Genomic DNA, 26,390 nt, shown 5'->3' with positions numbered 1-26,390 from the left:
TTTACGTGCTGTTTAACTAGGGTCCATTCCGTAGTTAATTTTCGTGTGTATCTGGATTGCCCGTATGCCATAGATTTAATGTCCATGTTTTAGGGACCATATTTCTACGTATTTTAGAGCGGTCACTCGTATTTTTCCGTGTAGGGTTTTGCCGGTAGTTTATTTTCCCGTTTAGAGGTATTATCTCGCATTAATGTGTGGCGTTAATTTGAGTTGCAAACCCCACTTATTTTATATGTTTTCGGGGTAGAAAAATCCCGTGGATTTTTCTGTGCAATTAGTTTTAGCTTTTGAGGAAGTTAGTTCGCGAGATATTTTGTCGTGAAGCCCTTTTGCTTAATTCGTAGGATTTATGCCGTGCCTCGTTTGAATTAGTTGTCAACTAGAGAGTTGATCTCGGATGTTTTGATTAGCCCCTGGTATTTTTAGTTGCAATGGAAATGCATGTTTAGGTGTTGTTTGCTTGCTCTCAAGTTGCTTGAATAGTGCTGTTTTAGAGGAGCTGAAATATTTCTAAGTCTGGAATCTGATATATTTTGTTGCTGTTTTGTCTTGCTTGCATCTTTAGATCTGTAGCTATTTTGAGGTTGGTCCAATGGAGTTAGTTGTTCCCATTATGTTTCTCTAGCATGCTGTTAAGTTTCATGCCATTTGGAGTCCTGTAGATATAGGTTTTTCTGCTGTCAATATAGCTTCAGGCGGAAAACTGCACTTTCAGGAGGTGTTAATTTTCACTAAGTCTGAATAGTGTTTGAGATGCCATGTTGTGTCTTCTTTTCCTAGCGATCCATGATGCCATGCTAGTTGTTGTTAGTTGTTCGTAGTAGTGCCTTTTGCCCTCTTCCGTGCCATGCCTTGCTTGAGTTTATCGGAGTTGTGTAGCCGTAGTTGTGGGGCGTAGAAAGTGCTATGTGGCTGTTTTGGCAGTTTGTAGTGTTTTCTTGTTTTGCCCGTAGTTTCCGAACCGTAGCTCCGTTTTGATCGTGTCCTACATGAAACTTGCTTAGAATATTGTGTAGTTTCATTTTCTCTTGCTGTTTGTATGATTTGAAGTGCTCGTAGCCGTCGTTGCACACATATTGTATTCATGCCATCATATTTTGGCGGTGCTTGTATCTTTTGTTCCGTAGCTCCGTTGGAGATGTTCTTCTTGTGTAGGTTGCTTGCCTTGACGCGTAGAATCACGTGAACCTATTTGTTTTGCTGTTTAACAACTAATTAAAGGTGTCAATTCAGATCTGGACAGAATTGTTAATTAACATGTGAGGTCGTTTCGGAGGTGCTATATGTCATTTCCGACCTCACTTAAAATGCCTAGATAGGTAGTTCAACTTCCGCTTCACCTCTTGCATGTTTGACAACTTTAATGTTGCCGTGTATCTAATCGGGATAGAACTAAATATTAAACGTGGAGTTTCGTCAATATGCAACTCGTTGCATATTGAACTTCACTTAAGGTGTAGTGTTTGATTGTGTGATTTGTCATGCCGTGACTTGCATGTATTCCGTAGCTCATGCATCATTTGTGTTGTGCATCGTGTGGTGAATATCGTGTGTTGATGCTTGTTTTCGGTTTCCCCGTCTCGATAGAGTTCCGCAAGCGTGTCGGATGTGAGGACCCGTTCGACTACGTCGGTTCGTCTGCTTCACGGAGGCATTCTTCTTCCAAGCGGGATCTCAGGCAAGATGATCATTTCCCCAGATACCATTACTATCATTGCCATGCTAGTTATCGCTTCTATCGTTTATGTCTCGATGCCTACCACATGTCTCCATATCAGCCTCTCGACAATGCCATGATTACCGTCAACCTGTTCGACCTAGCAAACCACTGATTGGCCATGTTACTGCTTGCTTAACCCTGTTGATAGCGTTGCTAGTTGCAGGTGCAGATGCCTCCATGTGAAAGCATGGGTTCCTTGTTATATCACCATACTAAATGCTATCTAATTTAATGCACATTATATACTTGGTAAAAGGTGGAAGGCTCGGCCTTTCTAGCCTGGTGTTTTGTTCCACCTTTGCCCCCTTAGTTTTCGGCTACCGGTGTTATGTTCCATATTTGAGCGCTCCTAACACGATCGGGGTTGTTATGGGGACCCCCTTGATAATTCGTTTTAGATTAAAGCTGGTCTGGCAAGGCCCAACTTTGGTTCTCCATTCGCCCAACATAATAACTTTGACAAATTGAAATGCATAGGGAGTTAGCGCTACCCGAGGAGTAATTTTTACATAAACAGGGGGGGGCCAGTGCTGATGGTGTTGGTCCCAAACGGTCTGCCTGCGGGGCCACCGCGAGGAAACTCGAGGTTTGGCACCTGTAGCTAGTTCCATCCGTCGTGTCCTGAGAACGAGATACGCGGCTCCTATCGGGTACGTCGACACGTCGGGCGGCCTTGCTGGATTAGTTTTACCTTTGACGAGATATCTTGTGCATCGGGATTCCGGTGATGCTTTGGGTAATCTCAGAGTTGAGGTTTTCCATTAGGGAATCTGACGAGATCACGAGCTTCGTGATTGAGGATTTCTATGCGGCTTGTGGTAATTTGTGATGGACTAGTTGGAGCACCCCTGCAGGGTTAAATCTTTCGGAAAGCCGTGCCCGCGGTTATGTGGCAACGTGGAAACTTTGTTTAACACTGGTTCTAGATAACTTGAAGTTAACTTAATTAAAACATGCCAACCGTGTGCGTAACCGTGACTGTCTCTTTCGTGAGTTCCTTCTCCGATCGAGGACACGGTGGGGTTATGTTTGACGTAGGTAGGTGTTCAGGATCATTCATTTGATCATCAGTAGTCACGTCCGCTATGCGTAGATCTTCCCCCTCTACTTCTCGTACTCGTAAGTTTAGCCACCAAATATGTGCTTAGCCGCTGCTGCAACCTCACCACTTAACCATGCCTCACCCATTAAGCTTTGCTAGTCTTGATACCTTTGGAAATGAGATTGCTGAGTCCCCTGTGGCTCACAGATTACTACAACACCAGTTGCAGGTACCGGTAAAGGTTACATGACGCGAGCGCGTTGATTGTTCATTTGGAGTTGCTTCTTCTTCTTCTTCTTCTTCGATCTAGGATGGGTTCCAGGCCGGCAGCCTGGGATAGCAAGGATGGACGTCGTTCTTCTTTTGTCGTTTATTTTCGTTCGTAGTCGGACCCTGCTCTTACTCTTGATGTTTATGTAATGTGATGATGTGACTCTGATGTAGCTTGTGGCGAGTGTAAGCCAGTTCTTTATATATCTCATCTTTTCAGTACATGTACTTGTAACGATATCCATTCTTGCGACACGACGAGATGCGCTTCTATCCCTGACGAGGCCGTCGTGCCAAATTGAGGATAGGGTCGCATCTTGGGCGTGACAAGTTGGTATCAGAGCAAGGACCGACCTAGGAGCCCCCTTGATTGATCGAACTTGGCCGAGTCGAGTCTAGTGAAAAACTAATTGAGTCTAGTTATATATCGGAGAGTAGGATTCTTTTTTCTCCTCTTCTATGCTCTGGTGAGGAATCTTGACGTAATAATTTACTCTACTCCTCTTCTCACTCAAAAATTTTTAGGATCACGCGGATATTCTTGAGATCTATATGATGCCGATGTGACGGAGTTCTGTCTTGTTGCCTCCTGTCTGACTTGATCTTCTTCCGGGGAGTTGAGCTCCAGGGGATTCTCGAGCACATCGTTATCATTCAGATTTCTTAGTATCTCAGGACGAAGGATGTTCGTAATTGCTTCAATACTAGTAGTGGCGAGATAACCCCGATGTCCCCAGTACTGGTGCAGATTGTTCGGGAGTACTGCCATACTTTGTATCGTTGTGATCACGAGGGTCTGTAGTAGATGAAGGTCCGAGATTCTGGTCGTGTGTTGACGGATGTGATACAGGTGACGGTTTAGTATAGGAGTTGTGTGATATTACTCCTTGTATCCGTGTACCAGATCGCATGACCAGATATTTCGGGAATTCATAGGTGGGAATTCTAGTAGTTGCTTATAGGACAATCTTCCAACAAATAAATGATGTTAGGTTGGGGTTCGACATCTAGTGGATTCGTTTGTTCACGGTCGACTTACAGCGGTACACGTTGTGTCTTAAAGAGTCCTTGTAGCTTGCTACGACTCGGGGACGCTTCGTATGTCAGGTGCACTGCCTTGCACTTGATGGCTTCTGTAATTCATGCCCGTGCGATCCTGTCCACGAAAATATCGAACGGAAATCTTTCTCATGAGTTTGTTCTGGCTAATTGCAAGCCGCATCCTTTATTTGTTGGATTATGGTAATTCAAATGGCTTCGATGTCAAGTGGTGATTTCTGATCTTTCCTAATCCGTGTTCTCATATTTTTATGTGAGCGCTAATTCTTTTGTTCAATCAGTTGTCTTATCAATTCTTGTCTACCGGAGTGGTCATGTTAATTCTTTTCCAACCGGTGTGCTCCTCTTCAAGTGTAATCAATCCTCTCCAATTTTTGCAAGATCATTCTCTCGTTTTATTCCGGAGTTCATCTCATCTGTCCCCAGTTGTCTTGGTTTTTCCCCGCCCTCCCGCCCTTTTTCCTTAGGGATTCAATTTTCATCGAGGAGTTTTCTTTTCATTGTGCCCCCGTTGTCTGTTCTTTTCTCTCTTATCCGGTGAATTTAATTCAGTTGTCTGTGTTCATCATATCCTTTTTCGTCCTTGTAATTCTTCCTATGTTGGAGATTCTTATCAACATATCCTGTTATTCATTCATTTTTTTTCTATCCGGTGTGTTGAAGATATCTCTCAGTTTCGAGTTTCAATTCTTTTAATTATTTCGAGGTTCTCAACCTCATCTAGTCCTCGTCATACCGGTGCAATGTCTATCTTTCGAGTTATCTTTTCTCACGGTGGTTTCTTGAGTGGGCCCATAACCCACACGTTCTTTCCCAGGATCTTACCTGACTCTTTTAATCATCTCCGGAGATCTTTAAATCTTTTCAACTATGACGTGAGTATGAATTTCATCAGTCATATCCCTTCTTCAAGTTCTATTTGAATTAATTCTCTTATTTGGCTCAACCTTTCATTCTTCATTAGTCCGGAGTGTCTCAGCTATTCTTGGTGTTGTTTCTCGTCGTCATTCTCACCTCGCAATTCGAAGGAGTGTTTCTCTCTGTCTTGTTCCATTCTTGTGAAGACTGTCATCTCAGCTTCGTGTATCCTCTCATTTTGTTGTCAATCTTGAGTAATCCCTTTTCTTGCTATTGGGTGCTTTTCTGAGTTGTTTTCATTCTCGATCCTCCGAAGACCATCATTTTAGAAGATTCTTCGTTCTCAGCTTTCAGCTTCATCCTCAATTCTTCTCCATTGTTGTCCCTTCGTTCGTCTCTCGATTATCTGGTGCCTTGTTCAAGTTTTCTGTTAGGTGGTTTATGATCTCATCATTCTCATGTTTCTCGAGTCATTCATGGTTGCCTCATTCATTTCAATTTTACCGGTGTTTCCTTCAATTTTGCTTCAAGTGGTGTTTTTCCTCTCTATCTCTCCTCAATCTTTTAAGAAGAATAAGTGGTATGCTAGATCCGTTGCTTGTCATCAAGTTAACTTGATGAAGGATAAGCATAATATAACTCTTATTCTTGTTTTTTTCTTATTCCAAGAGATTTCAATTCTTCTTCCGGAGTGGCTCTTGATATCGATTCTTTTCTCAGGTGCTTATCTTTCTGTCCGGAGTTCTAAGTTTTCTCAAGTATCTCTTTGTGAGGCTTCATCTAAATCTTGGCAAGGCCATAATCTTATTCTGTTCTACCTTCATGTCGTTGCTTCGTTCATTTGTATACGGGGGTCATTCTTCGTGGTTCATCAAGGATGTGATTCATTCTGAAGTGTTCTTCAAGATTCTTGTTGGAGAACTCAAGTATTCTTTCTCTTGCATTTCCATGTGCATTGGTTCTTCCTTTATCCTTGAGGTGGTGTTATAACCTTCTTGTTAGTGTAGGAGCCCGAAGAGTTTTCCTTTCAAGAATGAGATAATTAAACCCACCGATTCTATGGTGTTGAGATATTTTCAACCCATGATTTCTTCATTGAGATATCTTGGTTTGGACTTCACCTAAAGCTTTTCCTATGGATTGTGCTATCATGGTGCTTGTCAGTAATCCTAGTTCTCAATGTATCCTCTTGGTGTAAGTTTGTTCATATCTTGTTTCTCGTAATCTATCCTTGGTTCTTTTAGTGGTTGTTTGTCACCTCATATGTGTTGAGATGATTTTCATAAGCCCACTACTATCTTGTCTTTTCGTTGTGGTTTTCCAACTACTCCGTTTATTCTTCTATCCGGAGGCTCTTCTATTCTATGGCAATGGTAGCTGTCATTCTTTTCTTCATTCTCTTCTTCTGCTTAAGCTAGGTTCTTTATCTTCTTCCGGAGGCATTGTGGTATTGCTCTTTTGGGTCTATTATGTTGTTCTATCAAGATCATGGTGTTCCCTTATTCTATTTACTTGTTTGTTGTGCTTATTTTCTATTTCTTTCATCTTATCGAATTTCTTGTCCCATTTTCCTACCGAAGTGCTGGCGAAATTTTCCGTGAATTCTTGCTTCTTCTCTTATCATTCCTCATCTCTTTGCAACCTTCAAGAATCGTTGGTTTCACTCGTTTGTCAAAGAAGCAACCAAATTTTTTTTACCTCTTGCCTTCTCATCCTCTCCCCCCTTTCATTCTTGGATCTCGGGGCGAGATCCTCTTGTAGTGTAGGAGAGTTGTGACAGCCCGAGACCGACGTTCCAGAAGCTTCTCCTTTTCTTTCCGTTTTTTGTCGTGTGGGTATTTTCAGTTGCCGCATCATCATCGCATCATGCGCATCATCGGCATTGCATCGGCATCTCCGTTGCCGCCAGTTTTCAAAACTTGCATTCGTAGTAGTTGCCGTTTCACGCCGTTGTCCGTTCTGAGTCCGACCGCACACGCACGCGCCCGCGGCACCGTCGAAACCCTGTTTTTAAAGTGCGTCTAAAACTGTCTCTGATCCAGGTGAAACTTGACACGCGGTCGCGATTAGATATAGCGAGGCCGCCTGTCGAATTTCGTCGCGATCGGAGACCGTCTGGTACCCGAACGGTCGCCCGTAGCGGTACCGTCTTCGGTTATTCGTCGGACGTCTGTCGGTGGTTTTAAATCGTTGCCGCGCCGCCCGCTCTTCCTCTCGTCTCCGGTTATCCCCTCCACGGCCACATACCCGTACCCGCGTTCGGAATCGTCCGAATCCGACCCCGCGGTTGGATCCTGAACGAAATTCCGGTTAACGGAGCCCCCCGGTTTGCCTATATATAGACCCCTTCTAATTTTCGGACAGCCTTCCTCAAAATCCTCCTCGTTTTCCGCGCAGCCTAAACCTAACCCTAGCCGCCGCCCCACCTCTCTCTCCCCTGCCGCGCCGCCGGGCCCGCGAAGCCCATCCGGGGCCCGCCCAGGCCCATCCGGCGAGCCACCGCCGCCCCGTTCTTCCTGCCCGGGCCGCGCCTCCCCATGGCTTCCTCTCCCGCGTCGCCGCGCCGGCCAGCAGCCGCCGCTGCCGGAGCCCTCTGTGCTGCCTCGACCCCGACCCGCAGCTCCTCGCCAGAGGCACCCCGCCGCCGGCCGCAACCGGGAGACGCGCCGCCGCGCGCTGCTACCCCGTCCCGCGCGAAGCCCGTGCTACCTTGTCCCGCCTGCGCCGCCGACGCCGTTCCTCGCCGTCCTTCCCTCGCCCGAGGCCAGATCCGGCCAGCCGCCGCCTGGATCTGCCGCCTACGCCTCGCCCCGCTCCTCCTCCCGGTGCTCGCCTCCCGTGCAGCACCGCCGCCGCGGTTTCCTCTCGTTCCCGAGCGGACGGGACGAGCGGACGAGCCGAGTGCCAGCGTCAGGCGCGTCGCGAGGCCCAACACCGACGCCGTGGCCCAGCGCCCGAGCGGAGGCTCCAGGCCGGCCCAGTTCCTTCGGTCGCCCCGAGGCCCAGCAGCCCCTTAGGCCCAATGCCTCATCGCCCAGGCCGAGCCTGCTAAGGTGAGGCCCTCTCTCGCCTAAATCATGCACTGGGCGCTAGGTTTTATCCTGCGCCCCGGTGAAGCCCAATAGTGTTTTTTTTTAGTTTTAGATTTTAATTAATTTCAGGGAAATAGACGTTTTTCAAACGACCGTATCTTTTTACCCGTAAGTCGGAACGACGCGTGTTATATATCGTTTTGGGGTAGCTTCGCGAGTAGAACACGATTATCCAACATGCATATTGTTTTAACGCTGTTTAGAGTGCCTAAGGCCTCGTTTTACGTGCTGTTTAACTAGGGTCCATTCCGTAGTTAATTTTCGTGTGTATCTGGATTGCCCGTATGCCATAGATTTAATGTCCATGTTTTAGGGACCATATTTCTACGTATTTTAGAGCGGTCACTCGTATTTTTCCGTGTAGGGTTTTGCCGGTAGTTTATTTTCCCGTTTAGAGGTATTATCTCGCATTAATGTGTGGCGTTAATTTGAGTTGCAAACCCCACTTATTTTATATGTTTTCGGGGTAGAAAAATCCCGTGGATTTTTCTGTGCAATTAGTTTTAGCTTTTGAGGAAGTTAGTTCGCGAGATATTTTGTCGTGAAGCCCTTTTGCTTAATTCGTAGGATTTATGCCGTGCCTCGTTTGAATTAGTTGTCAACTAGAGAGTTGATCTCGGATGTTTTGATTAGCCCCTGGTATTTTTAGTTGCAATGGAAATGCATGTTTAGGTGTTGTTTGCTTGCTCTCAAGTTGCTTGAATAGTGCTGTTTTAGAGGAGCTGAAATATTTCTAAGTCTGGAATCTGATATATTTTGTTGCTGTTTTGTCTTGCTTGCATCTTTAGATCTGTAGCTATTTTGAGGTTGGTCCAATGGAGTTAGTTGTTCCCATTATGTTTCTCTAGCATGCTGTTAAGTTTCATGCCATTTGGAGTCCTGTAGATATAGGTTTTTCTGCTGTCAATATAGCTTCAGGCGGAAAACTGCACTTTCAGGAGGTGTTAATTTTCACTAAGTCTGAATAGTGTTTGAGATGCCATGTTGTGTCTTCTTTTCCTAGCGATCCATGATGCCATGCTAGTTGTTGTTAGTTGTTCGTAGTAGTGCCTTTTGCCCTCTTCCGTGCCATGCCTTGCTTGAGTTTATCGGAGTTGTGTAGCCGTAGTTGTGGGGCGTAGAAAGTGCTATGTGGCTGTTTTGGCAGTTTGTAGTGTTTTCTTGTTTTGCCCGTAGTTTCCGAACCGTAGCTCCGTTTTGATCGTGTCCTACATGAAACTTGCTTAGAATATTGTGTAGTTTCATTTTCTCTTGCTGTTTGTATGATTTGAAGTGCTCGTAGCCGTCGTTGCACACATATTGTATTCATGCCATCATATTTTGGCGGTGCTTGTATCTTTTGTTCCGTAGCTCCGTTGGAGATGTTCTTCTTGTGTAGGTTGCTTGCCTTGACGCGTAGAATCACGTGAACCTATTCGTTTTGCTGTTTAACAACTAATTAAAGGTGTCAATTCAGATCTGGACAGAATTGTAAATTAACATGTGAGGTCGTTTCGGAGGTGCTATATGTCATTTCCGACCTCACTTAAAATGCCTAGATAGGTAGTTCAACTTCCGCTTCACCTCTTGCATGTTTGACAACTTTAATGTTGCCGTGTATCTAATCGGGATAGAACTAAATATTAAACGTGGAGTTTCGTCAATATGCAACTCGTTGCATATTGAACTTCACTTAAGGTGTAGTGTTTGATTGTGTGATTTGTCATGCCGTGACTTGCATGTATTCCGTAGCTCATGCATCATTTGTGTTGTGCATCGTGTGGTGAATATCGTGTGTTGATGCTTGTTTTCGGTTTCCCCGTCTCGATAGAGTTCCGCAAGCGTGTCGGATGTGAGGACCCGTTCGACTACGTCGGTTCGTCTGCTTCACGGAGGCATTCTTCTTCCAAGCGGGATCTCAGGCAAGATGATCATTTCCCCAGATACCATTACTATCATTGCCATGCTAGTTATCGCTTCTATCGTTTATGTCTCGATGCCTACCACATGTCTCCATATCAGCCTCTCGACAATGCCATGATTACCGTCAACCTGTTCGACCTAGCAAACCACTGATTGGCCATGTTACTGCTTGCTTAACCCTGTTGATAGCGTTGCTAGTTGCAGGTGCAGATGCCTCCATGTGAAAGCATGGGTTCCTTGTTATATCACCATACTAAATGCTATCTAATTTAATGCACCTTATATACTTGGTAAAAGGTGGAAGGCTCGGCCTTTCTAGCCTGGTGTTTTGTTCCACCTTTGCCCCCTTAGTTTTCGGCTACCGGTGTTATGTTCCATATTTGAGCGCTCCTAACACGATCGGGGTTGTTATGGGGACCCCCTTGATAATTCGTTTTAGATTAAAGCTGGTCTGGCAAGGCCCAACTTTGGTTCTCCATTCGCCCAACATAATAACTTTGACAAATTGAAATGCATAGGGAGTTAGCGCTACCCGAGGAGTAATTTTTACATAAACAGGGGGGGCCAGTGCTGATGGTGTTGGTCCCAAACGGTCTGCCTGCGGGGCCACCGCGAGGAAACTCGAGGTTTGGCACCTGTAGCTAGTTCCATCCGTCGTGTCCTGAGAACGAGATACGCGGCTCCTATCGGGTACGTCGACACGTCGGGCGGCCTTGCTGGATTAGTTTTACCTTTGACGAGATATCTTGTGCATCGGGATTCCGGTGATGCTTTGGGTAATCTCAGAGTTGAGGTTTTCCATTAGGGAATCTGACGAGATCACGAGCTTCGTGATTGAGGATTTCTATGCGGCTTGTGGTAATTTGTGATGGACTAGTTGGAGCACCCCTGCAGGGTTAAATCTTTCGGAAAGCCGTGCCCGCGGTTATGTGGCAACGTGGAAACTTTGTTTAACACTGGTTCTAGATAACTTGAAGTTAACTTAATTAAAACATGCCAACCGTGTGCGTAACCGTGACTGTCTCTTTCGTGAGTTCCTTCTCCGATCGAGGACACGGTGGGGTTATGTTTGACGTAGGTAGGTGTTCAGGATCATTCATTTGATCATCAGTAGTCACGTCCGCTATGCGTAGATCTTTCCCCTCTACTTCTCGTACTCGTAAGTTTAGCCACCAAATATGTGCTTAGCCGCTGCTGCAACCTCACCACTTAACCATGCCTCACCCATTAAGCTTTGCTAGTCTTGATACCTTTGGAAATGAGATTGCTGAGTCCCCTGTGGCTCACAGATTACTACAACACCAGTTGCAGGTACCGGTAAAGGTTACATGACGCGAGCGCGTTGATTGTTCATTTGGAGTTGCTTCTTCTTCTTCTTCTTCTTCGATCTAGGATGGGTTCCAGGCCGGCAGCCTGGGATAGCAAGGATGGACGTCGTTCTTCTTTTGTCGTTTATTTTCGTTCGTAGTCGGACCCTGCTCTTACTCTTGATGTTTATGTAATGTGATGATGTGACTCTGATGTAGCTTGTGGCGAGTGTAAGCCAGTTCTTTATATATCTCATCTTTTCAGTACATGTACTTGTAACGATATCCATTCTTGCGACACGACGAGATGCGCTTCTATCCCTGACGAGGCCGTCGTGCCAAATTGAGGATAGGGTCGCATCTTGGGCGTGACACAAGCGCGGTGGGAAAAGTCACACAGTAATCGTCAAAAATAAGAAAACGAGGTCATATAGATCACGCTCCCGCGTCATCCTTGTCACGTGGCGCAAAAATATATTTAAAAAGGGGAATGCAACACGAGGACTTCCCAGGAGGTCACCCATCCTAGTACTACTCTCGCCCAAGCACGCTAAACTTCGGAGTTCTGATGGGATCCGGTGCTTTAGTGCTGGTATGATCGCATCCGACATGCAACTATCTATTTGTTCCTTATGCTTGCCCCTACTACTACTACTACTACTACTACTACTACTACTACTACTACTACTACTAATCGTTGGGTGTCAAGCGCGGTGGGAAAAGTCACACAGTAATCGTCAAAAATAAGAAAATGAGGTCATATAGATAACGGTCCCGCGTCATCCTTGTCACGTGGCGCAAAAATATATTTAAAAAGGGGAATGCAACACGAGGACTTCCCAGGAGGTCAACCATCCTAGTACTACTCTCGCCCAAGCACGCTTAACTTCGGAGTTCTGATGGGATCCGGTGCTTTAGTGCTGGTATGATCGCATCCGACATGCAACTATCTATTTGTTCCTTGTGCTTGCCCCTACTACTACTACTACTACTAGTACTACTAGTCGTTGGGTGTCAAGCGCGGTGGGAAAAGTCACACAGTAATCGTCAAAAATAACAGAATGAGGTCATATAGATCACGCTCCCGCGTCATCCTTGTCACGTGGCGCAAAAATATATTTAAAAAGGGGAATGCAACACGAGGACTTCCCAGGAGGTCACCCATCCTAGTACTACTCTCGCCCAAGCACGCTTAACTTCGGAGTTCTGATGGGATCCGGTGCTTTAGTGCTGGTATGATCGCATCCGACATGCAACTATCTATTTGTTCCTTATGCTTGCCCCTACTACTACTACTACTACTAGTCGTTGGGTGTCAAGCGCGGTGGGAAAAGTCACACAGTAATCGTCAAAAATAAGAAAATGAGGTCATATAGATCACGGTCCCGCGTCATCCTTGTCACGTGGCGCAAAAATATATTTAAAAAGGGGAATGCAACAAGAGGACTTCCCAGGAGGTCACCCATCCTAGTACTACTCTTGCCCAAGCACGCTTAACTTTGGAGTTCTGATGGGATCCGGTGCTTTAGTGCTGGTATGATCGCATCCGACATGCAACTATTTATTTGTTCCTTATGCTCGCCCCTACTACTACTACTACTACTAGTCGTTGGGTGTCAAGCGCGGTGGGAAAAGTCACACAGTAATCGTCAAAAATAAGAAAATGAGGTCATATAGATCACGCTCCCGCGTCATCCTTGTCACGTGGCGCAAAAATATATTTAAAAAGGGGAATGCAACACGAGGACTTCACAGGAGGTCACCCATCCTAGTACTACTCTCGCCCAAGCACGCTTAACTTCGAAGTTTTGATGGGATCCGGTGCTTTAGTGCTGGTATGATCGCATCCGACATGCAACTATCTATTTGTTCCTTATGCTTGCCCCTACTACTACTACTACTACTACTACTACTACTACTACTACTACTACTACTACTACTACTACTAGTCGTTGGGTGTCAAGCGCGGTGGGAAAAGTCACACAGTAATCGTCAAAAATAAGAAAATGAGGTCATATAGATCACGGTCCCGCGTCATCCTTGTCACGTGGCGCAAAAATATATTTAAAAAGGGGAATGCAACACGAGGACTTCCCAGGAGGTCACCCATCCTAGTACTACTCTCGCCAAGCACGCTTAACTTCAGAGTTCTGATGGGATCCGGTGCTTTAGTGCTGGTATGATCGCATCCGACATGCAACTATCTATTTGTTCCTTATGCTTGCCCCTACTACTACTACTACTACTACTACTACTACTACTACTACTAGTCGTTGGGTGTCAAGCGTGGTGGGAAAAGTCACACAGTAATCGTCAAAAATAAGAAAATGAGGTCATATAGATCACGGTCCCGCGTCATCCTTGTCACGTGGCGCAAAAATATATTTAAAAAGGGGAATGCAACACGAGGACTTCCCAGGAGGTCACACATCGTAGTACTACTTTTGCCCAAGCACGCTTAACTTTGGAGTTCTGATGGGATCCGGTGCTTTAGTGCTGGTATGATCGCATCCGACATGCAACTATCTATTTGTTCCTTATGCTCGCCCCTACTACTACTACTACTACTACTAGTCGTTGGGTGTCAAGCGCGGTGGGAAAAGTCACACAGTAATCGTCAAAAATAAGAAAATGAGGTCATATAGATCACGCTCCCGCGTCATCCTTGTCACGTGGCGCAAAAATATATTTAAAAAGGGGAATACAACACGAGGACTTCACAGGAGGTCACCCATCCTAGTACTACTCTCGCCCAAGCACGCTTAACTTCGAAGTTTTGATGGGATCCGGTGCTTTAGTGCTGGTATGATCGCATCCAACATGCAACTATCTATTTGTTCCTTATGCTTGCCCCTACTACTACTACTACTACTACTACTACTAGTCGTTGGGTGTCAAGCGCGGTGGGAAAAGTCACATAGTAATCGTCAAAAATAAGAAAATGAGGTCATATAGATCACGGTTCCGCGTCATCCTTGTCACGTGGCGCAAAAATATATTTAAAAAGGGGAATGCAACACGAGGACTTCCCAGGAGGTCACCCATCCTAGTACTACTCTCGCCAAGCACGCTTAACTTCAGAGTTCTGATGGGATCCGGTGCTTTAGTGCTGGTATGATCGCATCCGACATGCAACTATCTATTTGTTCCTTATGCTTGCCCCTACTACTACTACTACTACTACTACTACTACTACTAGTCGTTGGGTGTCAAGCGCGGTGGGAAAAGTCACACAGTAATCGTCAAAAATAAGAAAATGAGGTCATATAGATCACGCTCCCGCGTCATCCTTGTCACGTGGCGTAAAAATATATTTAAAAAGGGGAATGCAACACGAGGACTTCCCACGAGGTCACCCATCCTAGTACTACTCTCGCCCAAGCACGCTTAACTTCGGAGTTCTGATGGGATCCGGTGCTTTAGTGCTGGTATGATCGCATCCGACATGCAACTATCTATTTGTTCCTTATGCTTGCCCCTACTACTACTACTACTACTACTACTACTACTACTAGTCGTTGGGTGTCAAGCACGGTGGGAAAAGTCACACAGTAATCGTCAAAAATAAGAAAATGAGGTCATATAGATCACGCTCCTGCGTCATCCTTGTCATGTGGCGCAAAAATATATTTAAAAAGGGGAATGCAACACGAGGACTTCCCAGGAGGTCACCCATCCTAGTACTACTCTCGCCCAAGCACGCTAAACTTCGGAGTTCTGATGGGATCCGGTGCTTTAGTGCTGGTATGATCGCATCCGACATGCAACTATCTATTTGTTCCTTATGCTTGCCCCTACTACTACTACTACTACTACTACTACTACTACTACTACTACTACTACTACTACTAATCGTTGGGTGTCAAGCGCGGTGGGAAAAGTCACACAGTAATCGTCAAAAATAAGAAAATGAGGTCATATAGATCACGCTCCCGCGTCATCCTTGTCACGTGGCGCAAAAATATATTTAAAAAGGGGAATGCAACACGAGGACTTCCCAGGAGGTCAACCATCCTAGTACTACTCTCGCCCAAGCACGCTTAACTTCGGAGTTCTGATGGGATCCGGTGCTTTAGTGCTGGTATGATCGCATCCGACATGCAACTATCTATTTGTTCCTTGTGCTTGCCCCTACTACTACTACTACTACTAGTACTACTAGTCGTTGGGTGTCAAGCGCGGTGGGAAAAGTCACACAGTAATCGTCAAAAATAACAGAATGAGGTCATATAGATCACGCTCCCGCGTCATCCTTGTCACGTGGCGCAAAAATATATTTAAAAAGGGGAATGCAACACGAGGACTTCCCAGGAGGTCACCCACCCTAGTACTACTCTCGCCCAAGAACGCTTAACTTCGGAGTTCTGATGGGATCCGGTGCTTTAGTGCTGGTATGATCGCATCCGACATGCAACTATCTATTTGTTCCTTATGCTTGCCCCTACTACTACTAGTCGTTGGGTGTCAAGCGCGGTGGGAAAAGTCACACAGTAATCGTCAAAAATAAGAAAATGAGGTCATATAGATCACGGTCCCGCGTCATCCTTGTCACGTGGCGCAAAAATATATTTAAAAAGGGGAATGCAACACGAGGACTTCCCAGGAGGTCACCCATCCTAGTACTACTCTTGCCCAAGCACGCTTAACTTTGGAGTTCTGATGGGATCCGGTGCTTTAGTGCTGGTATGATCGCATCCGACATGCAACTATCTATTTGTTCCTTATGCTCGCCCCTACTACTACTACTACTACTACTAGTCGTTGGGTGTCAAGCGCGGTGGGAAAAGTCACACAGTAATCGTCAAAAATAAGAAAATGAGGTCATATAGATCACGCTCCCGCGTCATCCTTGTCACGTGGCGCAAAAATATATTTAAAAAGGGGAATGCAACACGAGGACTTCACAGGAGGTCACCCATCCTAGTACTACTCTCGCCCAAGCACGCTTAACTTCGAAGTTTTGATGGGATCCGGTGCTTTAGTGCTGGTATGATCGCATCCGACATGCAACTATCTATTTGTTCCTTATGCTTGCCCCTACTACTACTACTACTACTACTACTACTACTACTACTACTACTACTACTACTACTAGTCGTTGGGTGTCAAGCGCGGTGGGAAAAGTCACACAGTAATCGTCAAAAATAAGAAAATGAGGTCATATAGATCACGGTCCCGCGTCATCCTTGTCACGTGGCGCAAAAATATATTTAAAAAGGGGAATGCAACACGAGGACTTCCCAGGAGGTCACCCATCCTAGTACTACTCTCGCCAAGCACGCTTAACTTCAGAGTTCTGATGGGATCCGGTGCTTTAGTGCTGGTATGATCGCATCCGACATGCAACTATCTATTTGTTCCTTATGCTTGCCCCTACTACTACTACTACTACTACTACTACTACTACTACTACTAGTCGTTGGGTGTCAAGCGCGGTGGGAAAAGTCACACAGTAATCGTCAAAAATAAGAAAATGAGGTCATATAGATCACGCTCCCGCGTCATCCTTGTCACGTGGCGTAAAAATATATTTAAAAAGGGGAATGCAACACGAGGACTTCCCATGAGGTCACCCATCCTAGTACTACTCTCGCCCAAGCACGCTTAACTTCGGAGTTCTGATGGGATCCGGTGCTTTAGTGCTGGTATGATCGCATCCGACATGCAACTATCTATTTGTTCCTTATGCTTGCCCCTACTACTACTACTACTACTACTACTACTACTACTAGTCGTTGGGTGTCAAGCGCGGTGGGAAAAGTCACAAAGTAATCGTCAAAAATAAGAAAATGAGGTCATATAGATCACGGTCCCGCGTCATCCTTGTCACGTGGCGCAAAAATATATTTAAAAAGGGGAATGCAACACGAGGACTTCCCAGGAGGTCACCCATCCTAGTACTACTCTCGCCCAAGCACGCTTAACTTCGGAGTTCTGATGGGATATGGTGCTTTAGTGCTGGTATGATCGCATCCGACATGCAACTATCTATTTGTTCCTTATGCTTGCCCCTACTACTACTACTACTACTACTAGTCGTTGGGTGTCAAGCGCGGTGGGAAAAGTCACACAGTAATCGTCAAAAATAAGAAAATGAGGTCATATAGATCACGGTCCCGCGTCATCCTTGTCACGTGGCGCAAAAATATATTTAAAAAGGGGAATGCAACACGAGGACTTCCCAGGAGGTCACCCATCCTAGTACTACTCTCGCCCAAGCACGCTTAACTTCGGAGTTCTGATGGGATCCGGTGCTTTAGTGCTGGTATGATCGCATCCGACATGCAACTATCTATTTGTTCCTTATGCTTGCCCCTACTACTACTACTACTACTACTACTAGTCGTTGGGTGTCAAGCGCGGTGGGAAAAGTCACACAGTAATCGTCAAAAATAAGAAAATGAGGTCATATAGATCACGGTCCCGCGTCATCCTTGTCACGTGGCGCAAAAATATAAAAAGGGGAATGCAACAAGAGGACTTCCCAGGAGGTCACCCATCCTAGTACTACTCTCGCCCAAGCACGCTTAACTTCGGAGTTCTGATGGGATCCAGTGCTTTAGTGCTGGTATGATCGCATCTGGCATGCAACTATCTATTTGTTCCTTATGCTTGGCCCTACTACTACTACTACTACTAGTCGTTGGGTGTCAAGCGCGGTGGGAAAAGTCACACAGTAATCGTCAAAAATAAGAAAATGAGGTCATATAGATCACGCTCCCGCGTCATCCTTGTCACGTGGCGCAAAAATATATTTAAAAAGGGGAATGCAACACGAGGACTTCCCAGGAGGTCACCCATCCTAGTACTACTCTCGCCCAAGCACGCTTAACTTCGGAGTTCTGATGGGATCCGGTGCTTTAGTGCTGGTATGATCGCATCCGACATGCAACTATCTATTTGTTCCTTATGCTTGCCCCTACTACTACTACTACTACTAGTCGTTGGGTGTCAAGCGCGGTGGGAAAAGTCACACAGTAATCGTCAAAAATAAGAAAATGAGGTCATATAGATCACGCTCCCGCGTCATCCTTGTCACGTGGCGCAAAAATATATTTAAAAAGGGGAATGCAACACGAGGACTTCCCAGGAGGTCACCCATCCTAGTACTACTCTCGCCCAAGCACGCTTAACTTCGGAGTTCTGATGGGATCCGGTGCTTTAGTGCTGTTTGATCGCATCCGACATGCAACTATATATTTGTTCCTTATGCTTGCCCCTACTACTACTACTACTACTAGTCGTTGGGTGTCAGGCGCGGTGGAAAAAGTCACACAGTAATCGTCAAAAATAAGAAAATGAGGTCATATAGATCACGCTCCCGCGTCATCCTTGTCACGTGGCGCAAAAATATATTTAAAAAGGGGAATGCAACACGAGGACTTCCCAGGAGGTCACCCATCCTAGTACTACTCTCGCCCAAGCACGCTTAACTTCGGAGTTCTGATGGGATCCGGTGCTTTAGTGCTCGTATGATCGCATCCGACATGCAACTATCTATTTGTTCCTTATGCTTGCCCCTACTACTACTACTACTACTAGTCGTTGGGTGTCAAGCGCGGTGGGAAAAGTCACACAGTAATCGTCAAAAATAAGAAAATGAGGTCATATAGATCACGGTTCCGCGTCATCCTTGTCACGTGGCGCAAAAATATATTTAAAAAGGGGAATGCAACACGAGGACTTCCCAGGAGGTCACCCATCCTAGTACTACTCTCGCCCAAGCACGCTTAACTTCGGAGTTCTGATGGGATCCGGTGCTTTAGTGCTGGTATGATCGCATCCGACTTGCAACTATCTATTTGTTCCTTATGCTTGCCCCTACTACTACTACTACTACTAGTCGTTGGGTGTCAAGCACGGTGGAAAAAGTCACACAGTAATCGTCAAAAATAAGAAAATGAGGTCATATAGATCACGCTCCCGCGTCATCCTTGTCACGTAGCGCCAAAATATATTTAAAAAGGGGAATGCAACACGAGGACTTCCCAGGAGGTCACCCATCCTAGTACTACTCTCGCCCAAGAACGCTTAACTTCGGAGTTCTGATGGGATCCGGTGCTTTAGTGCTGGTATGATCGCATCCGACATGCAACTATCTATTTGTTCCTTATGCTTGCCCCTACTACTACTACTACTACTACTACTACTACTACTACTACTACTACTAGTCGTTGGGTGTCAAGCGCGGTGGGAAAAGTCACACGGTAATCGTCAAAAATAAGAAAATGAGGTCATATAGATCACGCTCCCGCGTCATCCTTGTCACGTGGCGCAAAAATATATTTAAAAAGGGGAATGCAACACGAGGACATCACAGGAGGTCACCCATCCTAGTACTACTCTCGCCCAAGCACGCTTAACTTCGGAGTTCTGATGGGATCCGGTGCTTTAGTGCTGGTATGATCGCATCCGACATGCAACTATCTATTTGTTCCTTATGCTTGCCCCTACTACTACTACTACTACTACTACTACTAGTCGTTGGGTGTCAAGCGCGGTGGGAAAAGTCACACAGTAATCGTCAAAAATAAGAAAATGAGGTCATATAGATCACGGTCCCGCATCATCCTTGTCACGTGGCGCAAAAATATATTTAAAAAGGGGAATGCAACACGAGGACTTCCCAGGAGGTCACCCATCCTAGTACTACTCTCGCCCAAGCACGCTTAACTTCGGAGTTGTGATGGGATCCGGTGCTTTAGTGCTGGTATGATCGCATCCGACATGCAACTATCTATTTGTTCCTTATGCTTGCCCCTACTACTACTACTACTACTACTACTACTACTACTACTACTAGTCGTTGGGTGTCAAGCGCGGTGGGAAAAGTCACACAGTAATCGTCAAAAATAAGAAAATGAGGTTAAGAAAATGAGGTCATATAGATCACGGTCCCGCGTCATCCTTGTCACGTGGCGCAAAAATATATTTAAAAAGGGGAATGCAACACGAGGACTTCCCAGGAGGTCACACATCCTAGTACTACTCTCGCCCAAGCACGCTTAACTTCGGAGTTCTGATGGGATCCAGTGCTTTAGTGCTGGTATGATCGCATCTAACATGCAACTATCTATTTGTTCCTTATGCTTGCCCCTACTACTACTACTACTACTAGTCGTTGGGTGTCAAGCGCGGTGGGAAAAGTCACACAGTAATCGTCAAAAATAAGAAAATGATGTCATATAGATCACGCTCCCGCGTCATCCTTGTCACGTGGCGCAAAAATATATTTAAAAAGGGAATGCAACACGAGGACTTCCCAGGAGGTCACCCATCCTAGTACTACTCTCGCCCAAGCACGCTTAACTTCGGAGTTCTGATGGGATCCGGGGCTTTAGTGCTGGTATGATCGCATCCGACATGCAACTATCTATTTGTTCCTTATGCTTGCCCCTACTACTACTACTACTACTACTAGTCGTTGGGTGTCAAGCGCGGTGGGAAAAGTCACACAGTAATCGTCAAAAATAAGAAAATGAGGTCATATAGATCACGCTCCCGCGTCATCCTTGTCACGTGGCGCAAAAATATATTTAAAAAGGGGAATGCAACACGAGGACTTCCCAGGAGGTCACCCATCCTAGTACTACTCTCGCCCAAGCACGCTTAACTTCGGAGTTCTCATGGGATCCGGTGCTTTAGTGCTGTTTGATCACATCCGACATGCAACTATCTATTTGTTCCTTATGCTTGCCCCTACTACTACTACTACTACTACTACTACTACTACTACTACTAGTAGTCGTTGGGTGTCAAGCGCGGTGGGAAAAGTCACACAATAATCGTCAAAAATAAGAAAATGAGGTCATATAGATCACGGTCCCGCGTCATCCTTGTCACGTGGCGCAAAAATATATTTAAAAAGGGGAATGCAACACGAGGACTTCCCAGGAGGTCACCCATCCTAGTACTACTCTCGCCCAAGCACGCTTAACTTCGGAGTTCTGATGGGATCCGGTGCTTTAGTGCTGGTATGATCGCATCCGACATGCAACTATCTATTTGTTCCTTATGCTTGCCCCTACTACTACTACTATTACTAGTCGTTGGGTGTCAAGCGCGGTGGGAAAAGTCATACAGTAATCGTCAAAAAATAAGAAAATGAGGTCATATAGATCACGCTCCCGCGTCATCCTTGTCACGTGGCGCAAAAATATATTTAAAAAGGGGAATGCAACACGAGGACTTCCCAGGAGGTCACCCATCCTAGTACTACTCTCGCCCAAGCACGCTTAACTTCGGAGTTCTGATGGGATCCGGTGCTTTAGTGCTGGTATGATCGCATCCGACATGCAACTATCTATTTGTTCCTTATGCTTGCCCCTACTACTACTACTACTACTACTTGTCGTTGGGTGTCAAGCGCGGTGGGAAAAGTCACACAGTAATCGTCAAAAATAAGAAAATGAGGTCATATAGATCACGCTCCCGCGTCATCCTTGTCACATGGCGCAAAAATATATTTAAAAAGGGGAATGCAACACGAGGACTTCCCAGGAGGTCACCCATCCTAGTACTACTCTCGCCCAAGCACGCTTAACTTCGGAGTTCTGATGGGATCCGGTGCTTTAGTGCTGGTATGATCGCATCCGACATGCAACTATCTATTTGTTCCTTATGCTTGCCCCTACTACTACTACTACTACTACTAGTTGTTGGGTGTCAAGCGCGGTGGGAAAAGTCACACAGTAATCGTCAAAAATAAGAAAATGAGGTCATATAGATCACGGTCCCGCGTCATCCTTGTCACGGGGCGCAAAAATATATTTAAAAAGGGGAATGCAACACGAGGACTTCCCAGGAGGTCACCCATCCTAGTACTACTCTCGCCCAAGCACGCTTAACTTCGGAGTTCTGATGGGATCCGGTGCTTTAGTGCTGGTATGATCGCATCCGACATGCAACTATCTATTTGTTCCTTATGTTTGCCCCTACTACTACTACTACTAGTCGTTGGGTGTCAAGCGCGGTGGGAAAAGTCACACAGTAATCGTCAAAAATAAGAAAATGAGGTCATATAGATCACGCTCCCGCGTCATCCTTGTCACGTGGCGAAAAATATATTTAAAAAGGGGAATGCAACACGAGGACTTCCCAGGAGGTCACCCATCCTAGTACCACTCTCGCCCAAGCACGCTTAACTTCGGAGTTCTGATGGGATCCAGTGCTTTAGTGCTGGTATGATCGCATCCGACATGCAACTATCTATTTGTTCCTTATGCTTGCCCCTACTACTACTACTACTACTACTACTAGTCGTTGGGTGTCAAGCGCGGTGGGAAAAGTCACACAGTAATCGTCAAAAATAAGAAAATGAGGTCATATAGATCACGGTCCCGCGTCATCCTTGTCACGTGGCGCAAAAATATATTTAAAAAGGGGAATGCAACACGAGGACTTCCCAGGAGGTCACCCATCCTAGTACTACTCTCGCCCAAGCACGCTTAACTTCGGAGTTCTGATGGGATCCGGTGCTTTAGTGCTGGTATGATCGCATCCGACATGCAACTATCTATTTGTTCCTTATGCTTGCCCCTACTACTACTACTACTACTAGTCGTTGGGTGTCAAGCGCGGTGGGAAAAGTCACACAGTAATCGTCAAAAATAAGAAAATGAGGTCATGTAGATCACGCTCCCGCGTCATCCTTGTCACGTGGCGCAAAAATATATTTAAAAAGGGGAATGCAACACGAGGACTTCCCAGGAGGTCAACCATCCTAGTACTACTCTCGCCCAAGCACGCTTAACTTCGGAGTTCTGATGGGATCCGGTGCTTTAGTGCTGGTATGATCGCATCCGACATGCAACTATCTATTTGTTCCTTATGCTTGCCCCTACTACTACTACTACTACTACTACTACTACTAGTCGTTGGGTGTCAAGCGCGGTGGGAAAAGTCACACAGTAATCGTCAAAAATAAGAAAATGAGGTCATATAGATCACGCTCCCGCGTCATCCTTGTCACGTGGCGCAAAAATATATTTAAAAAGGGGAATGCAACACGAAGACTTCCCAGGAGGTCACCCATCCTAGTAGTACTCTCGCCCAAGCACGCTTAATTTCGAAGTTTTGATGGGATCCGGTGCTTTAGTGCTGGTATGATCGCATCCGACATGCAACTATCTATTTGTTCCTTATGCTTGCCCCTACTACTACTACTACTACTACTACTACTACTACTAGTCGTTGGGTGTCAAGCGTGGTGGGAAAAGTCACACAGTAATCGTCAAAAATAAGAAAATGAGGTCATATAGATCACGCTCCCGCGTCATCCTTGTCACGTGGCGCAAAAAAATATTTAAAAAGGGAAATGCAACACGAGGACTTCCCAGGAGGTCACCCATCCTAGTACTACTCTCGCCCAAGCACGCTTAACTTCGGAGTTCTGATGGGATCCGGTGCTTTAGTGCTGGTATGATCGCATCCGACATGCAACTATCTATTTGTTCCTTATGCTTGCCCCTACTACTACTACTACTACTACTACTACTACTACTACTACTACTACTACTACTACTACTACTACTACTACTACTACTACTACTACTACTACTACTACTACTACTACTACTACTACTACTACTACTACTACTACTACTACTACTACTACTACTAGTCGTTGGGTGTCAAGCGCGGTGGGAAAAGTCACACAGTAATCGTTAAAAATAAGAAAATGAGGTCATATAGATCACGGTCCCGCGTCATCCTTGTCACGTGGCGCAAAAATACATTTAAAAAGGGGAATGCAACACGAGGACTTCCGAGGAGGTCACCCATCCTAGTACTACTCTCGCCCAAGCACGCTTAACTTCGGAGTTCTGATGGGATCCGGTGCTTTAGTGCTGGTATGATCGCATCCGACATGCAACTATCTATTTGTTCCTTATGCTTGCCCCTATTACTACTACTACTACTAGTCGTTGGGTGTCAAGCGCGGTGGGAAAAGTCACACAGTAATCGTCAAAAATAAGAAAATGAGGTCATATAGATCACGCTCCCGCGTCATCCTTGTCACGTGGCGCAAAAATATATTTAAAAAGGGGAATGCAACACGAGGACTTCCCAGGAGGTCACCCATCCTAGTACTACTCTCGCCCAAGCACGCTTAACTTCGGAGTTCTGATGGGATCCGGTGCTTTAGTGCTGGTATGATCGCATCCGACATGCAACTATCTATTTGTTCCTTATGCTTGCCCCTACTACTACTACTACTACTACTACTAGTCGTTGGGTGTCAAGCGCGGTGGGAAAAGTCACACAGTAATCGTCAAAAATAAGAAAATGAGGTCATATAGATCACGGTCCCGCGTCATCCTTGTCACGTGGCGCAAAAATATATTTAAAAAGGGGAATGCAACACGAGGACTTCCCAGGAGGTCACCCATCCTAGTACTACTCTCGCCCTAGCGCGCTTAACTTCGGAGTTCTGATGGGATCCGGTGCTTTAGTGCTGGTATGATCGCATCCGACATGCAACTATCTATTTGTTCCTTATGCTTGCCCCTACTACTACTACTACTACTACTACTAGTCGTTGGGTGTCAAGCGCGGTGGGAAAAGTCACACAGTAATCGTCAAAAATAAGAAAATGAGGTCATATAGATCACGCTCCCGCGTCATCCTTGTCACGTGGCGCAAAAATATATTTAAAAAGGGGAATGCAACACGAGGACTTCCCAGGAGGTCACCCATCCTAGTACTACTCTCGCCCAAGCACGCTTAACTTCGGAGTTCTGATGGGATCCGGTGCTTTAGTGCTGGTATGATCGCATCCGACATGCAACTATCTATTTGTTCCTTATGCTTGCCCCTACTACTACTACTACTACTAGTCGTTGGGTGTCAAGCGCGGTGGGAAAAGTCACACAGTAATCGTCAAAAATAAGAAAATGAGGTCATATAGATCACGCTCCCGCGTCATCCTTGTCACGTGGCGCAAAAATATATTTAAAAAGGGGAATGCAACACAAGGACTTCCCAGGAGGTCACCCATCCTAGTACTACTATCGCCCAAGCACGCTTAACTTCGGAGTTCTGATGGGATCCGGTGCTTTAGTGCTGGTATGATCGCATCCGACATGCAACTATCTATTTGTTCCTTATGCTTGCCCCTACTACTACTACTACTACTACTACTACTACTAGTCGTTGGGTGTCAAGCGCGTGGGAAAAGTCACACAGTAATCGTCAAAAATAAGAAAATGAGGTCATATAGATCACGCTCCCGCGTCATCCTTGTCACGTGGCGCAAAAATATATTTAAAAAGGGGAATGCAACACGAGGACTTCCCAGGAGGTCACCCATCCTAGTACTACTCTCGCCCAAGCACGCTTAACTTCGGAGTTCTGATGGGATCCGGTGCTTTAGTGCTGGTATGATCGCATCCGACATGCAACTATCTATTTGTTCCTTATGCTTGCCCCTACTACTACTACTACTACTACTACTACTACTAGTCGTTGGGTGTCAAGCGCGGTGGGAAAAGTCACACAGTAATCGTCAAAAATAAGAAAATAAGGTCATATAGATCACGCTCCCGCGTCATCCTTGTCACGTGGCGCAAAAATATATTTAAAAAGGGGAATGCAACACGAGGACTTCCCAACAGGTCACCCATCCTAGTACTACTCTAGCCCAAGCACGCTTAACTTCGGAGTTCTGATGGGATCCGGTGCTTTAGTGCTGGTATGATCGCATCCGAAATGCAACTATCTATTTGTTCCTTATGCTTGCCCCTACTACTACTACTACTACTACTACTACTAGTCGTTGGGTGTCAAGCGCGGTGGGAAAAGTCACACAGTAATCGTCAAAAATAAGAAAATGAGGTCATATAGATCACGTTCCCGCGTCATCCTTGTCACGTGGCGCAAAAATATATTTAAAAAGGGGAATGCAACACGAGGACTTCCCAGGAGGTCACCCATCCTAGTACTACTCTCGCCCAAGCACGCTTAACTTCGGAGTTCTGATGGGATCCGGTGCTTTAGTGCTAGTATGATCGCATCCGACATGCAACTATCTATTTGTTCCTTATGCTTGCCCCTACTACTACTACTACTACTAGTCGTTGGGTGTCAAGCGCGGTGGGAAAAGTCACACAGTAATCGTCAAAAATAAGAAAATGAGG

General features: G+C 45.7%; 47 non-coding genes across 47 annotated transcripts; all 47 read right to left on the bottom strand.

Moving 5' to 3' along the window:
• Positions 1–11,740: 11,740 nt before the first annotated feature.
• Positions 11,741–11,859, bottom strand: LOC123437560. The gene has a single exon (XR_006628734.1). It is a non-coding gene; the product is annotated as a 5S ribosomal RNA (ribosomal RNA).
• Positions 11,860–12,071: 212 nt separating this feature from the next.
• LOC123435992 lies at positions 12,072–12,190 on the bottom strand. The gene has a single exon (XR_006627232.1). It is a non-coding gene; the product is annotated as a 5S ribosomal RNA (ribosomal RNA).
• A 191-nt stretch (positions 12,191–12,381) lies between these two features.
• On the bottom strand, positions 12,382–12,500 carry LOC123433874. The gene has a single exon (XR_006625171.1). It is a non-coding gene; the product is annotated as a 5S ribosomal RNA (ribosomal RNA).
• A 182-nt stretch (positions 12,501–12,682) lies between these two features.
• LOC123432681 lies at positions 12,683–12,801 on the bottom strand. The gene has a single exon (XR_006624253.1). It is a non-coding gene; the product is annotated as a 5S ribosomal RNA (ribosomal RNA).
• Positions 12,802–12,983: 182 nt separating this feature from the next.
• Positions 12,984–13,102, bottom strand: LOC123432451. Its single transcript, XR_006624032.1, has one exon. It is a non-coding gene; the product is annotated as a 5S ribosomal RNA (ribosomal RNA).
• A 224-nt stretch (positions 13,103–13,326) lies between these two features.
• LOC123432687 lies at positions 13,327–13,444 on the bottom strand. Its single transcript, XR_006624259.1, has one exon. It is a non-coding gene; the product is annotated as a 5S ribosomal RNA (ribosomal RNA).
• A 203-nt stretch (positions 13,445–13,647) lies between these two features.
• On the bottom strand, positions 13,648–13,766 carry LOC123433213. The gene has a single exon (XR_006624753.1). It is a non-coding gene; the product is annotated as a 5S ribosomal RNA (ribosomal RNA).
• Positions 13,767–13,951: 185 nt separating this feature from the next.
• Positions 13,952–14,070, bottom strand: LOC123432963. The gene has a single exon (XR_006624527.1). It is a non-coding gene; the product is annotated as a 5S ribosomal RNA (ribosomal RNA).
• A 191-nt stretch (positions 14,071–14,261) lies between these two features.
• On the bottom strand, positions 14,262–14,379 carry LOC123432686. The gene has a single exon (XR_006624258.1). It is a non-coding gene; the product is annotated as a 5S ribosomal RNA (ribosomal RNA).
• A 197-nt stretch (positions 14,380–14,576) lies between these two features.
• LOC123434925 lies at positions 14,577–14,695 on the bottom strand. The gene has a single exon (XR_006626192.1). It is a non-coding gene; the product is annotated as a 5S ribosomal RNA (ribosomal RNA).
• A 197-nt stretch (positions 14,696–14,892) lies between these two features.
• LOC123437559 lies at positions 14,893–15,011 on the bottom strand. The gene has a single exon (XR_006628733.1). It is a non-coding gene; the product is annotated as a 5S ribosomal RNA (ribosomal RNA).
• A 218-nt stretch (positions 15,012–15,229) lies between these two features.
• On the bottom strand, positions 15,230–15,348 carry LOC123435990. Its single transcript, XR_006627230.1, has one exon. It is a non-coding gene; the product is annotated as a 5S ribosomal RNA (ribosomal RNA).
• A 191-nt stretch (positions 15,349–15,539) lies between these two features.
• On the bottom strand, positions 15,540–15,658 carry LOC123437482. Its single transcript, XR_006628659.1, has one exon. It is a non-coding gene; the product is annotated as a 5S ribosomal RNA (ribosomal RNA).
• Positions 15,659–15,831: 173 nt separating this feature from the next.
• Positions 15,832–15,950, bottom strand: LOC123438458. Its single transcript, XR_006629599.1, has one exon. It is a non-coding gene; the product is annotated as a 5S ribosomal RNA (ribosomal RNA).
• Positions 15,951–16,135: 185 nt separating this feature from the next.
• LOC123432450 lies at positions 16,136–16,254 on the bottom strand. The gene has a single exon (XR_006624031.1). It is a non-coding gene; the product is annotated as a 5S ribosomal RNA (ribosomal RNA).
• Positions 16,255–16,472: 218 nt separating this feature from the next.
• Positions 16,473–16,590, bottom strand: LOC123432685. Its single transcript, XR_006624257.1, has one exon. It is a non-coding gene; the product is annotated as a 5S ribosomal RNA (ribosomal RNA).
• Positions 16,591–16,793: 203 nt separating this feature from the next.
• Positions 16,794–16,912, bottom strand: LOC123434913. Its single transcript, XR_006626181.1, has one exon. It is a non-coding gene; the product is annotated as a 5S ribosomal RNA (ribosomal RNA).
• A 197-nt stretch (positions 16,913–17,109) lies between these two features.
• On the bottom strand, positions 17,110–17,228 carry LOC123432168. The gene has a single exon (XR_006623764.1). It is a non-coding gene; the product is annotated as a 5S ribosomal RNA (ribosomal RNA).
• A 185-nt stretch (positions 17,229–17,413) lies between these two features.
• On the bottom strand, positions 17,414–17,532 carry LOC123433831. The gene has a single exon (XR_006625136.1). It is a non-coding gene; the product is annotated as a 5S ribosomal RNA (ribosomal RNA).
• Positions 17,533–17,716: 184 nt separating this feature from the next.
• Positions 17,717–17,835, bottom strand: LOC123432469. The gene has a single exon (XR_006624049.1). It is a non-coding gene; the product is annotated as a 5S ribosomal RNA (ribosomal RNA).
• A 182-nt stretch (positions 17,836–18,017) lies between these two features.
• LOC123433717 lies at positions 18,018–18,136 on the bottom strand. Its single transcript, XR_006625045.1, has one exon. It is a non-coding gene; the product is annotated as a 5S ribosomal RNA (ribosomal RNA).
• Positions 18,137–18,318: 182 nt separating this feature from the next.
• On the bottom strand, positions 18,319–18,436 carry LOC123432663. The gene has a single exon (XR_006624236.1). It is a non-coding gene; the product is annotated as a 5S ribosomal RNA (ribosomal RNA).
• Positions 18,437–18,618: 182 nt separating this feature from the next.
• On the bottom strand, positions 18,619–18,737 carry LOC123437592. The gene has a single exon (XR_006628766.1). It is a non-coding gene; the product is annotated as a 5S ribosomal RNA (ribosomal RNA).
• A 182-nt stretch (positions 18,738–18,919) lies between these two features.
• LOC123433612 lies at positions 18,920–19,038 on the bottom strand. The gene has a single exon (XR_006624960.1). It is a non-coding gene; the product is annotated as a 5S ribosomal RNA (ribosomal RNA).
• Positions 19,039–19,220: 182 nt separating this feature from the next.
• LOC123437176 lies at positions 19,221–19,339 on the bottom strand. The gene has a single exon (XR_006628371.1). It is a non-coding gene; the product is annotated as a 5S ribosomal RNA (ribosomal RNA).
• Positions 19,340–19,548: 209 nt separating this feature from the next.
• Positions 19,549–19,667, bottom strand: LOC123438896. The gene has a single exon (XR_006630011.1). It is a non-coding gene; the product is annotated as a 5S ribosomal RNA (ribosomal RNA).
• Positions 19,668–19,858: 191 nt separating this feature from the next.
• Positions 19,859–19,977, bottom strand: LOC123431691. The gene has a single exon (XR_006623280.1). It is a non-coding gene; the product is annotated as a 5S ribosomal RNA (ribosomal RNA).
• Positions 19,978–20,194: 217 nt separating this feature from the next.
• On the bottom strand, positions 20,195–20,313 carry LOC123432473. Its single transcript, XR_006624053.1, has one exon. It is a non-coding gene; the product is annotated as a 5S ribosomal RNA (ribosomal RNA).
• A 181-nt stretch (positions 20,314–20,494) lies between these two features.
• LOC123435971 lies at positions 20,495–20,613 on the bottom strand. Its single transcript, XR_006627213.1, has one exon. It is a non-coding gene; the product is annotated as a 5S ribosomal RNA (ribosomal RNA).
• A 185-nt stretch (positions 20,614–20,798) lies between these two features.
• LOC123433163 lies at positions 20,799–20,916 on the bottom strand. Its single transcript, XR_006624708.1, has one exon. It is a non-coding gene; the product is annotated as a 5S ribosomal RNA (ribosomal RNA).
• A 206-nt stretch (positions 20,917–21,122) lies between these two features.
• LOC123433576 lies at positions 21,123–21,241 on the bottom strand. Its single transcript, XR_006624947.1, has one exon. It is a non-coding gene; the product is annotated as a 5S ribosomal RNA (ribosomal RNA).
• A 183-nt stretch (positions 21,242–21,424) lies between these two features.
• LOC123433459 lies at positions 21,425–21,543 on the bottom strand. The gene has a single exon (XR_006624927.1). It is a non-coding gene; the product is annotated as a 5S ribosomal RNA (ribosomal RNA).
• A 185-nt stretch (positions 21,544–21,728) lies between these two features.
• Positions 21,729–21,847, bottom strand: LOC123433343. Its single transcript, XR_006624867.1, has one exon. It is a non-coding gene; the product is annotated as a 5S ribosomal RNA (ribosomal RNA).
• Positions 21,848–22,032: 185 nt separating this feature from the next.
• On the bottom strand, positions 22,033–22,151 carry LOC123433223. The gene has a single exon (XR_006624762.1). It is a non-coding gene; the product is annotated as a 5S ribosomal RNA (ribosomal RNA).
• A 178-nt stretch (positions 22,152–22,329) lies between these two features.
• Positions 22,330–22,448, bottom strand: LOC123437508. The gene has a single exon (XR_006628684.1). It is a non-coding gene; the product is annotated as a 5S ribosomal RNA (ribosomal RNA).
• A 188-nt stretch (positions 22,449–22,636) lies between these two features.
• LOC123433105 lies at positions 22,637–22,755 on the bottom strand. The gene has a single exon (XR_006624658.1). It is a non-coding gene; the product is annotated as a 5S ribosomal RNA (ribosomal RNA).
• Positions 22,756–22,937: 182 nt separating this feature from the next.
• On the bottom strand, positions 22,938–23,056 carry LOC123435989. The gene has a single exon (XR_006627229.1). It is a non-coding gene; the product is annotated as a 5S ribosomal RNA (ribosomal RNA).
• A 194-nt stretch (positions 23,057–23,250) lies between these two features.
• Positions 23,251–23,369, bottom strand: LOC123433345. The gene has a single exon (XR_006624869.1). It is a non-coding gene; the product is annotated as a 5S ribosomal RNA (ribosomal RNA).
• A 197-nt stretch (positions 23,370–23,566) lies between these two features.
• LOC123435374 lies at positions 23,567–23,685 on the bottom strand. The gene has a single exon (XR_006626628.1). It is a non-coding gene; the product is annotated as a 5S ribosomal RNA (ribosomal RNA).
• A 314-nt stretch (positions 23,686–23,999) lies between these two features.
• Positions 24,000–24,118, bottom strand: LOC123436217. The gene has a single exon (XR_006627450.1). It is a non-coding gene; the product is annotated as a 5S ribosomal RNA (ribosomal RNA).
• A 182-nt stretch (positions 24,119–24,300) lies between these two features.
• LOC123432987 lies at positions 24,301–24,419 on the bottom strand. The gene has a single exon (XR_006624550.1). It is a non-coding gene; the product is annotated as a 5S ribosomal RNA (ribosomal RNA).
• Positions 24,420–24,607: 188 nt separating this feature from the next.
• On the bottom strand, positions 24,608–24,726 carry LOC123437012. Its single transcript, XR_006628216.1, has one exon. It is a non-coding gene; the product is annotated as a 5S ribosomal RNA (ribosomal RNA).
• Positions 24,727–24,914: 188 nt separating this feature from the next.
• Positions 24,915–25,033, bottom strand: LOC123432869. Its single transcript, XR_006624438.1, has one exon. It is a non-coding gene; the product is annotated as a 5S ribosomal RNA (ribosomal RNA).
• Positions 25,034–25,215: 182 nt separating this feature from the next.
• On the bottom strand, positions 25,216–25,334 carry LOC123438719. The gene has a single exon (XR_006629845.1). It is a non-coding gene; the product is annotated as a 5S ribosomal RNA (ribosomal RNA).
• A 193-nt stretch (positions 25,335–25,527) lies between these two features.
• On the bottom strand, positions 25,528–25,646 carry LOC123432752. Its single transcript, XR_006624321.1, has one exon. It is a non-coding gene; the product is annotated as a 5S ribosomal RNA (ribosomal RNA).
• A 194-nt stretch (positions 25,647–25,840) lies between these two features.
• Positions 25,841–25,959, bottom strand: LOC123431588. Its single transcript, XR_006623179.1, has one exon. It is a non-coding gene; the product is annotated as a 5S ribosomal RNA (ribosomal RNA).
• A 191-nt stretch (positions 25,960–26,150) lies between these two features.
• LOC123435623 lies at positions 26,151–26,269 on the bottom strand. Its single transcript, XR_006626867.1, has one exon. It is a non-coding gene; the product is annotated as a 5S ribosomal RNA (ribosomal RNA).
• Between the last annotated feature and the right edge of the window lie 121 nt (positions 26,270–26,390).

Source organism: Hordeum vulgare, chromosome 2H (genome assembly GCF_904849725.1).
Source record: "Hordeum vulgare subsp. vulgare chromosome 2H, MorexV3_pseudomolecules_assembly, whole genome shotgun sequence".
Classification (NCBI taxonomy): Eukaryota; Viridiplantae; Streptophyta; class Magnoliopsida; order Poales; family Poaceae; genus Hordeum; species Hordeum vulgare.
Note: the sequence above shows the minus strand (reverse complement) of the source record. Positions and strands in the feature narration are given on the sequence as shown.